Consider the following 13,288-nt stretch of genomic DNA (forward strand, 5'->3'; position numbering starts at 1 on the left):
CTGTACCAGTCCACCAAGCCATTTAACAATCATAAATAACAAGGGCAGGAAATAAACTGACCATTAAAGCAGAACACACAGGTGATGCTTGAACACACACATTCTCTACTGTTTTAGTTACTGAAACATTAAAAGTCATCTCAATGGCACAGTGTTTAAGCTCAGTACTAGACTCAGCAACAATGTATATGTTGTGCAAATGTATTAAATGAAAAGTGAAAAGAGTCAGGATTTGGGGGCTGACGGAGATGCAGCAGTCTGCTCAATATTCAAAGCCTTAACACAAACATCGCAGGAAGGAAATCAGCAATCTTCCTGCAGCTGGCATATATATTTTCTAAATGCAAAGACAGGCATTAACTGAGTTTTCAAAAGAAAACAAAAATACAGCGGTTAAGGAAGTATATTTATTTGTCATACTTTCAGGTTAACAATAGCTAATCATTTGCAAGATGCACACACAAAGGCACAGATCATTCAGTAAGGCTTTTTACTGTTTCTCTAAAATATTCACTGCAAGCAAGAAAACTGAAAAATTAATGTACAAGAATGAATTATTACATTCTGATACTAAAAGAATGAAACAACATTGTCCTGAAATACTAAAAAAAATAAGAAACTGGAATGTCAAATCAGAAATCAAAGCAGAAATTAATGAAAAAAAAATAGCCTCATTGGGGACATTCTATGTATTACATCTTTAGTATCAATTTGAGCACCTTCACTGTGAGGCACTCATTTTCTCCTGAAGCACTGTCGTCCCTCAGCGTTGTTTTGTATTCTAGGTTTATTCACCTCAAATTATCTTTGATTGACAGAAAACATGTTGAAAAAGTTCACTGGCAATTACTTTCATATAAAATAAAAAACATCTGACACAAGTGATCACAAATGTAAACAAATGCTTTATATTTGCGATTACAAAAAATACTTTGTTTTTACATGGGGGCTCCAACCTCACACCCCAAGAAATTAAACAAACTATCTCCACAGTCACACCACAATGGAAAAGGGGAAAACTCACAAAGTTTGACTAATACAATTCCAATTATTTTCACCATGAAGTAAGTTTCCAAAAATTCTGGCAAGAGGTCGAGGACTTCTGTGACCAAACCAACTGTACTCATATATATTACCGACTGTAAAGACTGTTTTACAATAAATAATGAAATAAATTGTGTTTACAGAAACAAAAAATCCTTTTGTTGATGGGTTTACTCCTAGTGTAGTGGGCTTTGTTGCCCACACCTTGGCCAGAGAGATTATTCGGAAAGTTTCAGGAAAATGCTGCCTTAGTCTTCTGGTTCTATAATGTTGAGCCTCAGTCCTCTGTACTGTGCCCTAATTTTAATTCAACTTTCATTCTCCAATGTTGTTATTGAACAACTCTAAGTTTTTAAAATCAGGATCTGCATAATCTGATAAACATAATGTCGTTTGAACAGTGCTTTAGTAAGTGCTCTTCATCATTTTCCAATATCATATGGAGCCATATAACAGCACTTTGCAAAGGTTGTTCCAATTAGTAACATCATTGGTGACCTTAAATCCATAGCATTTGTGATACTTTCTGTACACCATAATAAACCACATCAAGGAAATATTTTCTCAATTAATTGAACAGGTACAGCATCCTGGATAATCAGAAAATAAAACCAGTCAAGTTACTGATAACTCTATACTGCAGGTAACTAAATCCGTACTCCCCAAAGCTGCATTTCTTTCCCTTTAAAAGCCCTTGCTGCACATTTTAGTGTAATACAATTTCATGTATTAGTACTACTTGCTAATATTATAAATTTTCAGTTCAGTGATTTGAAAGCGTAAGTGCTACAAAGTTGTTTAGGAAATTGATCCAGGTTCATTCCATGATGAAAAAAGTAATACACACAATCAGCAGATTTCAGGTTAACCTAAAAATGAAAAACAGAAAAAAAACTAGTTCAGTATGTTACACTATGCAATTCATTCTGTTATTGATTCTCACAATTTTCATACTGCATGCTAAATATATGAACTAAATTAATGATTACAATTTCACTCAACTGAAGGTTAGTGGTGATAATCTCAGAATTAAACACTCCAGCTATCTGGCAGCTGTAAACAGAGGAAGAGCTTAACTTCCCAGAAAACAGATAAGATTATATGCACTATTCAAAAATTCTCATATTTATGAGAATGGAATATAACTCCTGAAGGGACGGTCTAAATGACTTTTCACTTCCTGCGTTAAGAGTGTGGACATTAAACTTCTGTAAATGACTCAAGTGTACATTAAGTGCACATCATTCATAAAAGTAGTTTTTTTGCTAGGACTTGGGTATAGCACGTAGAAATGCTAGTATTCAGCTATGAATTTCAACAACAGACCTCTAGAATTAGTGATTGTCATAACTGGATTCACACTAAATTACACCTTTCCTTTTCTTGGGACATTACTCCCAAAAATGATCACTTACTTACTAAACAAGCCCAGAGTATAAATATCACTAAAAACCAAAGTAAATTGGTATTTTAGCTCAAAATCTCACAGAAAAAAAAAATCCCTGAAACCTAGATCTAAGACAAACACCTGGATGACAGTAGAGCCAATGTCAAATTAGCCCCTGTGGTGCTGAAGAGAATGACACAAGCATGGAAGTACTAAACCCTTATCAGTACTGGCACAAACCCCTTCTTTCTGTTTGTACATGGGATTGGGGTGTCACATCCCTACTGACCAAATCTGCTAAAGCCAATGTTCACATTGTCAATATTAGGACATAATGGATTAAATTAAGGGATGCCTGCTAAATAAGAAAGTAAACGTTCAAAGCTACTTGCAACAAATTATAAATATCAGCTACAAGACACTAAAGAAAAGGTGGCCACAATGAAGCACTAGAATATGAAAAACAAAACCCTTGTAACTTGTATCTGTGAAGTAAGCAGTGCATTTATGGGCAAGGCTAAAGACTAGGACAGAGGTGGTTGCACTTGGTCCTAAAACACATGCTGTCACATGAACAATGGAGGCATTAGATATTAGCCCCTTGGCCTTCAAGATACTAATTACAATACCATAACTAACCATTTACTGTCAAGTTAAAAGACCAAAGCACGCATCTTGTGTTCAGTGTAACAAAAATGGATCTAGCCTTTATTTCACTGAACAGCTAAGTCCTGTTGAGTCCATAAACCTTCGTTAAGAGACAGCCAAAGGAAGAATCATCAAAGGTGACACAGAAATGAGAGAGGCACAGTACTGAAGGCATTACAGTGCTTAAATTTAAAACATAATACTGTTTATGGTTTAAATAACAGTACAAATAGCATCCTTACAAAACAGGACTAAAACAAAGAAGAAATATAAACAAGTCCAAACTAAAAGATTATGGTAGATTACAGTTACTCGGGATGAATACCTTTCACTACTCCCATCTCCAAAATTACAGCGCATCTACAGTCATGTTCTGGTGCTATTCACATGTGAAAATGTAGTCCCGCTTATGAACAACCATCAAGATATACATACAGATTCTACCAAGACATATACTGTTCACCTGTACAGACTTTCAAAGAATGTACAGATTTTTGGTATGTTTTTCATAAAATTTGTAGTTTTCTGGTAAATCAGTGAGGACAGACATCACTAAATTATAATGTACATTTGAGTTTTGGATTTCATATTATCCAGAAAATGCAGGCTAATGCAAAACCTTTTATACTATCAACATTCTAAGTTTAGAACAGTGATATTTAAAATTTGTCCCTGGTTTTGGGTCATTGCCCCCATTATTTCTAGCTTTGTCAAGATTATCATGACCTTAGAGGCTGAGAGATATGGCAGTACATCATCATTACTACATCTCATACATAACTGATATGCTGTCACACAAATACAGGCTTACTGGTATCTATGCTTGTGTGTGAACTACTCGTGACTAGAACAATCAGGACGAGCATCTATCTGCATGGGTACATTTGTAGTCAACTCTGATGCTACTAGCAACACAATGTACGCTTTCTTTAAAATGAATCTTGAAAACGATCCAAAAAAGATAACACAAATGCTGCATACTGCATCTTGTTAGATTTTATAGGATAAAAATCGCTAGTAACCAAGTATTCACTACAAAAGTCCAAACAAGGCGATCCGGTAAACAATAAAGGAGACCTTCAGTGATTCACAGGATACTGTCATTGATTCACCCAAAAATTTATTTAAATCCACAGAGTAGTAAAAACCGCTAGAAACAAAAAAACACTAGAGATAAAAAATCATGGATTGAGCGCTTTCGTCTCCAATCGGAGACTTCATCAGAATCCATGAGATAAATCAGACCACTCCTTTTATACAAAATATACTAATTAATCAATATATGTTGGGCTTAAATAATCACCCATCTTAAAGGGCCAATGTGTTGTTAATTCTTTAAGTACATAAACAATGCAAAAAATCACGTACTAAAAACATCTTGGTGAAAACAGATAACAATGTTGTTGAAATATTAAATAGTGCATAAAATACATAGTGGTAAATGAAGTAAAAAACTGTATTTACATTTATACGCTAAAAACAATGTGTAACAATATTTTATGTAAGCAGTAAATGTGTATAAATAAATGAATGATTAAATACATAAATAAATAAGAACATCAAACTGCTACCTAAACCCAAATATATTTTACTAGAATTAATGAATTGCTTTAAATCCACAATAATTTAATATATAAATAAATAAAATGTTAAAATATTAAAATATTGATTAAACCCATATGAATGTATAAGTATATAAATAAATATATATATAAAAATGTATAAATATATAAATATATATTTGTGGGTATAAAAATATATAATAAAAATGTAGTATAGAAATTACAAATTTACATGTGTAACACTGTAAAAAAAAAAATATATATGTGTGTATATATACAAAGATAAACAATGGAGTGTAAATGAGAAAATACAAAAAAGTACAGTTTTGTACCTACCATAAATGTAGATGTTCGAGGATCTACATTGCTGCAGTCATAACCTGTGGGTAGTCCGCTGTCCTCGATCGGCCCGAATACCAAAGAGCTGGGCTGACGTCGGTCATTGTCGCCTAGAGCTGACGTCAGTACGTCGTAGTACATAAGCGCATGACCGACGCCATATCCTCAGTCTTTCTTGCCCCAGATGTCAGAAGGCCTAAGAAGGAAAGAAGGTCAGAGCCAAAATAGTAAACACAGCAACCACAAACTATAGAGGGGAAGAAGGGAGGGAAAATAGGACTGCAGCAATGTAGATCCTCGAACATCTACATTTATGGTAGGTACAAAACTGTACTATGTTCTTCATCTCACATTGCTGCAGTCATAACCTGTGGGTAGAATCCCAAAGCAAAGGAAAAGGGAGGCTGGCAAACTAAATAGCATTAGGAGCTGCTAACATGCCCTGTAAAACTGCAGTGGCAAACCCAGCCCTAGATTTGGAATAAAGAGGGAGATGGTAATGTTTAGTAAAAGTGTGTACTGAACTCCAAGTAGCTGCCTCCAAAATATCCTTAGTAGCTACTCCCCTTAAAAAGGCAGTAGATGTGGCAGTAGCCCTAGTAGAATGAGGTCTGATCCCAGCAGGAGCATTCTTCCCATGATGAGAATAACAAAAAGCAATACATTGACCAATCCACTTTGAAATAGTCTGCTTTGAAACAGCTTTCCCTTGTAAACCCAATGCAAAAGAAACAAATAACTGTTGAGTCTGTCTGAACTCCTTAGTTCTGCTCAAATAGTAATGTAACTGCCTGTGTATATCCAACGAATGCAAGACTTTTTCCCCCTTATTTTGGGGATCAGCATAAAAAGTAGGCAAATGAATAGACTGGTTCAAGGCCACATTAGAAATCACTTTAGGCATAAAAGTAGGGTTAGTTCGCAAAGAAACTCTATCCTTATGAAATATCAGAAAGGGTTCAACTGCCATGAGTGCCTGCAATTCAGATACCCTCCTAGCAGAAGTAATGGCCAACAAAAAAGCAGTCTTCCAAGACAAAAACTTCAATTCAGACGTAGCTGCAGGTTCAAAAGGAGGTAAAGTAAGCTTTTCCAACACAAAATTGAGATCCCAGGAAGGAGTAGGAGCTCTACGTGGGGGTCTTATATTCTTTGCCCCTCTAAGAAATTGTTTGAACAAAGGGTGAGAAAATAAAGGAGGGTCACAATCATAGTGAGCAGAAATGGCTGCAGCATGAACCTTCACAGAAGAGAATGACAAACCCTTGTCTAGTAATTCAGTAAGATACTGTAGTGCAAAACTCAAATTAGGCACTGAAACATCAAAGCCCTTTGCTGTGCTCCAAAGAAAAAAACTCTTCCATTTATCAGCATAAACTTTTCTGGTACTAGGCCACCTGGCTTCCAAAATGACATCTAAAACCTGTTGAGGAAGCTGAGACCCCACTGGCTCCATCACAGAATACGCCAGGCTGTCAGATGCAGGGACTGCACCCGAACATTGAGAAAATGATTGTTTGACTGGGATAACAAATGAGGAACCTGTGGCAGAAGCCAAGGAGGCTCCTGAATTAAACTCCTCAGCAGAGGATACCAATGCTGATGTGGCCAATCTGGTGCTATTAGAATCATGCAAGGCTTGTCCCGCCTGACTTTCAAGAGTACCTTGGGAAGAAGAGGCAGAGGAGGAAAAGCATAAACGTGAAGGTTGCTCCAACTGAAAGACAGAGCATCCACTTTCCAAGCATTTGGGTGGAACATCTTTGTGCAAAATTTTGGCAGTTGAAAATTCAGAGGAGAAGCGAACAGATCTATGTCTGGAGTTCCCCAAGCCACGGTCAATTGTTTGAATACCTGAGGATCCAGTTTCCACTCGTGGGGATCCACAATTTGCCTGCTCAATACATCTGCTAGGGAGTTCTGTGCTCCTGGCAGAAACCGTGCTTGAAGATTGATTTGCAAACTCAGAGCAGTCTCCCACAAAATCATTGCTTGTCTGCAAAGAGGGTAGGAATGGGTTCCCCCCTGCTTGTTGATGTACCACATGACTGTTGTGTTGTCTGTTTGAATTAACACCTGTCCCGGCTGAAGTAGGTCCTTGAAGGCCATCAAAGCAAATTGGACTGCTAACATCTCCTTCATGTTGATATGCAAATGTAGTAGTTTGGGAGGCCACATGTCTTGTATCCATTTCCCATTGAAGTGTGCTCCCCAAGCCAAGTCCGAGGCATCCGTCGTTAGGATCTGACTTGCCTCTGGTCGGGTCACAGAGAGTCCCTTGTTTAGGTGACATTCCTGAGCCCACCACAAGAATTCCTTCTGGATGCAAGGTATAATCCGAATGACAGTGTCCAAACCGTGGCAGTGTTGAGTCTACACACTTTTGAGATACCATTGTAGCTTCCTCATATGCAGTTTGGCATTGGGAAGTACTAGAATGCAAGATGCCATGAACCCCAAGGCTTGAAGGACTGTCCTTGCAGTCAGCCTGGACATTACTGATAACTGCTGGAAGTATAGATGAAGAGTTCTTTGTTTGTCCGGGGTCAGAAATGCCATCCGAGAAGCTGTATTCAGTCTCACACCCAGAAAGCAAATGTCCTGAGAGGGCACTAGACTGGACTTTATTTCGTTCACAGAATACCCTAGGCACCTTAAAATTGCCATTACATACTGGAGATGTTGTAGTAACTTGTCTTTGTTTTGAGCAAGAATCAGGCAATCGTCCAGATAAGGATAAATTTGTATTCCTCTCTGTCTGAAAAAAGCAATTACAGGAGCCAGAACTTTTGTGAATACTCTGGGCGCAGTAGGGAAACCAAAGGGCAATGCAGAGAACTGATAATGAGAAGTACCAGCCCGAAATCTCAGGAATCTCCTGCAGCTGGGCCTGATAGGGATGTGAAGATAGGCCTCTTTGAGGTCCAGAGTTACCATCCAGTGGTCTTCGCCTAGCATAGGCAGAAGTTGTTGTAATATTAACATCTTGAACTTTGGAATGTCTAGGTAGGTATTGAGAATGGACAAATCCAGAATTGGCCTCCAAGTGTTTCCTTTCTTTGGCACTAGGAATAGACGGGAATAAAAACCTAGGCCTACTTCTGACGGAGGGACCACCTGAATTGCCCCCATCTGTAAAAGTAAAGAAATTTGCTTCTGGGCCTCCCACCTTTGCTGAGGAGGCACATCCGGCATGCCTTTGAAAGGAGGAAAAGTGTGAAAATAAAACTTGTACCTGTGATTTATTATATCCAACACCCATTTGTCCTGGGTGACCAAATGCCAGTTTTGTTTGAAAAGTACCAACTTTCCTCCTAGAGGAGCTGCCAGTAGAGAAGGGTCTGGCAGCGGAAGATACAGGTCATTGGGTCTGTTTACGAAAAGGCTGACCCCTGCCCTCACCCGAAGACTGTGCAGGGGAACTCCATGTCCTAGGTCTGAAAGAACCCTGAGCATGAGCTCTGCCTCTACCACGCCTAGACCTGCCGTTAGACTGATAATCCGAAGAAGGAAAAGACCATCCTCTAGCAGGCCAATTCCTACTAAACTTAGGGGGCTGCACCTGCATAAAATATTTGACCGTCTGCATAGACTTAGCCTTATCTTCCATCTTTTTCAAAACCGATTCCACAGAAGGACCAAAAAGTACTTCAGATTGAAGAGGAGCATCCAAAATCCGAGCCTTAACATGCTCTGACAAATTTTGATCCTTAAGCCAGGCATGCCTACGAATAACTGAACCTGTAGCAGCCACCCTGGATGCAGCCTGAAGAGCATCGAAACCACACTGCAAAGAATGCTTGCCAACTTGATCTGATGCATGAACCAACTCCTGGAGCTCCTGACACTCTATACCCTCAGATAAAGCATCCACCTTAGATTTCAACTGACCTAACAAAAAATTCTGATACTTCAGCATATGAAATTGGCAATTCAAAGCCCTCATAGCTAACGTAGAGGAGGTGTACACTTTTTTCCCCCATCTATCTAAAGCTCTAGAATCTTTATCCAAAGGAACTGGATTCTTAGCCACAGAAGCCCTAATACCCTTCGGACCTTGAGTAATAGTTTCCGGATCAGCTCTAGGACTCTTATACAAATACTTATGTGCTTCAGGAACTCTATAATATCTGTCTGGCTTAACCGGGGCAGGAGGTAAAGAATCAGGATTAAGGAAAGATTCAGAAAAAACATCCTGAACAACTTCTAAGACAGGAGGAATAGCCAAGGGCCTATGCTGTGGCAGAAACAAAATTCCCTGAGCCGCTTCCGAGAATCCGAAAAATCCTGACCTTCCCACTTGAAATGCTCCCTCATGGAATGTAAGGTCTCAGAAAAGAAAAATCCTCTGAGGAGAAGCAGAAGGACAAGAGTCCTCTGCATCGAATCTAAATAAGAAGGGAATTCTGAATTTCTTCAACTGAGGAATCAGAGTATTCTGAGGAATGATCCATCCCTCTAAATCTGCCTCCACCCTAGGCCTCTTCTCTGGGGGCATAGAACCCTGATCAAAGTAATCAAGTCCTCAGCCATTTTAACATATGCTTTTTAGGAACAGGGGCTGGAGAGCTAGAATTATGACCAGGGCCAACATGACAAGGTTTGGCCTTAGCATGGCCTTTAGCCACTGAAGTAGAAGGCCTAATAACCTTCTGTAAAGATGGAACTACAGACACCTGAGAAGCACCTTCAGCCGGGCCTAACTCCTGAGAGGCCAACTCCTGTAAAAGTAAAGGTTCCCCATGGGATTCAGCCGAACCCTCGGCAGGATCCACAGATTCAACCGGAGGCTCCGTAGAACCGGCGTCCATAACGGACGACTCATCCGGTTTAGACTTCAAAGATTTATCTTTATGCTTCTTAGCGGTAGCGGGCGTCGGAGGATCCGACAGCATGTTATAGTTACACCTTTTACCAAAAACAAGCCTGGCACAGTCTAATCTCCGTTTAATGGTGCGCTTGTTAAATCTAGCACAAAAGCGACACCCGACCACGTCGTGCTCAGGCCCTAAGCAAGGAATACAGAAAGAATGAAAATCCTATGAGGTATCTGTTTCCCACAAGAAATGCAATTATTAACTTTTTCTGACATCCGGATAACTGAGGCAAGAAAAGACAAAGATTTCCCCAATAGGGTACTTAGCCCAACTTGGTCTTCGGTCTGAAACTCGATAAATGAAAATTTCAGAACACCGAACGGCACTTGCAAACGCTGCTTCTGCTTCGGACCACGCGGCAAGAAAGACTGAGGATATGGCGTCGGTCATGCGCTTATGTACTACGACGTACTGACGTCAGCTCTAGGCGACAATGACCGACGCCAGCCCAGCTCTTTGGTATTCGGGCCGATCGAGGACAGCGGACTACCCACAGGTTATGACTGCAGCAATGTGAGACGAAGAACATCCTTGTGTTTATATAATACATCGCTTGCCTCTGTTAAATTTGTACTCTAAATAACCAGCATTAATGTTTGTGTCTTTGTTTTTGTTGGGTCTGCTGCAAGCTTTTTCAATGCTGGGGTGATGGAAATATGGTCATTTAGACCCTTCCCACAACAGGAATCCAATCAAAGTTGCCACATCATTTCTTTAAATTCCAGTTGCGTTTCCCAATCACCACCCCTGTCAGGACACTTAACCACCTCAAAGACCCAGAATTTGAAATCAGCTGTTTTACAAGTTAATACATGTCTATATAAGGCGTTATTTTCGTTTTGTTTGTTTATATCCCTCATGTGTTCGTAAATTCTGGATCTGAGGTGCCTTTCAGTTTTACCCACATAATAACTCCAACAGACTTTACAGTATACAATATACACTACCCCTTTTGTGTAGCAGCTACTGTAATCTTAACTTCTTGGTGTTACTATTGATAATTATCTTAACTTTGATTGTCACATCAACAACACAATTAAAGCCCTTAATAAAAAGATTGGATCCCTATACAGAATAAAGTCCTTCCTCACACCTGAAACTAAGATAACCCTAGCCCAAACACATCTTATTTCTACCCTTTTGTATGCATCTCCTATTTACACTAATCTATCTAAAAGCAACCTTAAGAAACTCACTACATCTTACCACAATATTGCCCGCTTTGCCACCACATCACAATTCAGAGCTCACCACTGTCTAAACCTACAACAACTACACTGGCTGGAATTCCCTAATAAACTTATTTTTCAACAACTCTTAATTGCACACAAAATTCTATACCAACCTTCTAAAACACCAGCTCTTTCCAAACTCTTGACTCCCTATATCAACCTGAAACAACTACGTTCCTCTGACAAATTACTTGTTAATATTACCAAAACTATGAACTCTGCAGGCAACTGCCTTTTTTCTAACTCAGTAGGTAAAGTATGGAATAATCTTCCATCTGATCTGTCCTCTTTGCATACTCTTCCACTCTTTAAAAAACAACTTTTAATACATCTTAACAAATTCTGGCTTTGCTCTTGTACCAACCCAGACTAGCCTGTTGGCATCCTTAACTCTATCATAAACTTTTCTTATCCACTTGGATTTTATCTTCTTCTTCAACTGATATATTACCCCTATTTATTGTAAATATTACATATCTCTTTTTAGCAAAAAAAAAAAAAAAAAAAAAAGCTTGTGTATTATCTACCATGGTTCAATACTTCCTTTTATATACTTTATGATCTCATACCTTATTATATTGTTTTACTAGGATTGTTCTGAATTAATGAAAATCTATAATATTTGTATGTTCATTTTTCCTTTGTATAATCACACTTGTACTATGTTTTCTTATGTATTTCCAATATTGTATCTAACCTCAGGAGCTTTTCTCCCCGGGCCTCCACTGAAAATGGACATTAATCCAGCTGGACTAGCCCGGTCAACAAATGTAAAATAAATAAATAAAATAAATATTAAATTTGTTTTGAGACTGGGTAATCTTAACTCTTTTTGTCAAGATATAAAAACACACTGTGCGCACCTACCACACTTAAATGTCCCACATTTTCTGTTAGTATTCTGAGTATTGACCTTTTTTCTCTCTAAAATATTCTTAATGTTCATATTCCTTCTGTAACTGTATTTTATGTCCATTTTGAATACTTCAGTTTTAATGGACATATCCCTGAACATCTCCCAAGTCTCATTGATGCATTTTCTTAACCAACCTATTCCCCGGTGATATGTAAGGGTGAGGTATGGCATTCTGTTGGAATTATTTTTATTGTTATTGTTCCGGTTGCTGTAACTATTGATATTACCATTAACAGTGTCACCTTCAAACCTGTTTTCGTTACTACTAGTCAAATTAATATTGGCATTTTTGAATAGTAGTGGAATGTATTTTCTATCTTTACATCTACTTTCTTTTATTTGGTTCACCACACCACTAATTAAATCGTGGGGATACCCTCTCTCTTGGAACATTTTACCAACGTACTCGATCTCTGTAATAAATTTTTTGACGTCTGAGATCATTCTTGCCATTCTAATCATTTGTCCCCTTAAAATGTTCCTTTTAAGTACATATGAATGGTCACTGTCAAAATGTAAATAAGCATTGGAAAAATGTTTCTTCCTATATATATATTCGATTTAAAACATTTATTTGAATAATCCTTGTCAATCCTCACATCCAAATAATGAACAGAATCAAATCCAATTTCGTGTGTAAATTCTAAAAAGGTGGTGGTTTGGTTAATATATTCCACAAATTCATCAATCTTAATAACTGGTCAATTCCATACGATAAAAATATCGTCTAAAAATCTGTAATATTTTACCAAAAACATGTGGTAGTCAGATAAAATATATCTAGTTTCCCAAAATAACATAATGATGTTCGCATATGTCGGCGCACATGCGGAGCCCATTGCTACCCCCTCTTTTTGATGAAAATATTCACCCTGAAAATAAAGGTAGTTATATTTTAAAACTAACTCCATATTTTCAAGCGCTAACTTAAATTCATCATTGTTTAGAAAGTTCATTTCCAATAACATTTCTTCACACCATACCATCCCTAACTCGTGGGGTATAACCGAAAACAAATCTTTGACATCTATGGTAATGAAAGTAACATTGTCACTGTATGGGCACCCGCCCATCTTCACCAAAAATCCCATGAATCAACTAAAATGTGGCAGTATTTTTCATAAAACTTTTAAAACTTAAAATCAACATATACTGCCAAAGGCTGCGTTTTGGATCCATGGGATGAAACAATAGGTCTCATGGGTGGGTTGTCAGTAGACTTATGGACTTTGGGTATACCAAAAATACCCGGTATCACAGGTTTATGAACTTTGAAAAAGTTA

At 38.2% G+C, this 13,288-nt stretch overlaps 1 protein-coding gene across 1 annotated transcript in view; it reads right to left on the minus strand.

The window, feature by feature from the left end:
• Positions 1 to 393: 393 nt before the first annotated feature.
• LOC122811472 (H-2 class II histocompatibility antigen, A-Q alpha chain-like) overlaps positions 394 to 13,288 on the minus strand; it is a gene marked incomplete in the record, with an annotated part of 279,772 nt that continues 266,877 nt past the window's right edge. The window contains 1 exon segment of the mRNA XM_044083335.1: positions 394 to 1,913.

Source organism: Protopterus annectens, chromosome 9.part0 (assembly GCF_019279795.1).
Source record: "Protopterus annectens isolate FY-2018-M chromosome 9.part0, PAN1.0, whole genome shotgun sequence".
Taxonomy (NCBI): Eukaryota; Metazoa; Chordata; order Ceratodontiformes; family Protopteridae; genus Protopterus; species Protopterus annectens.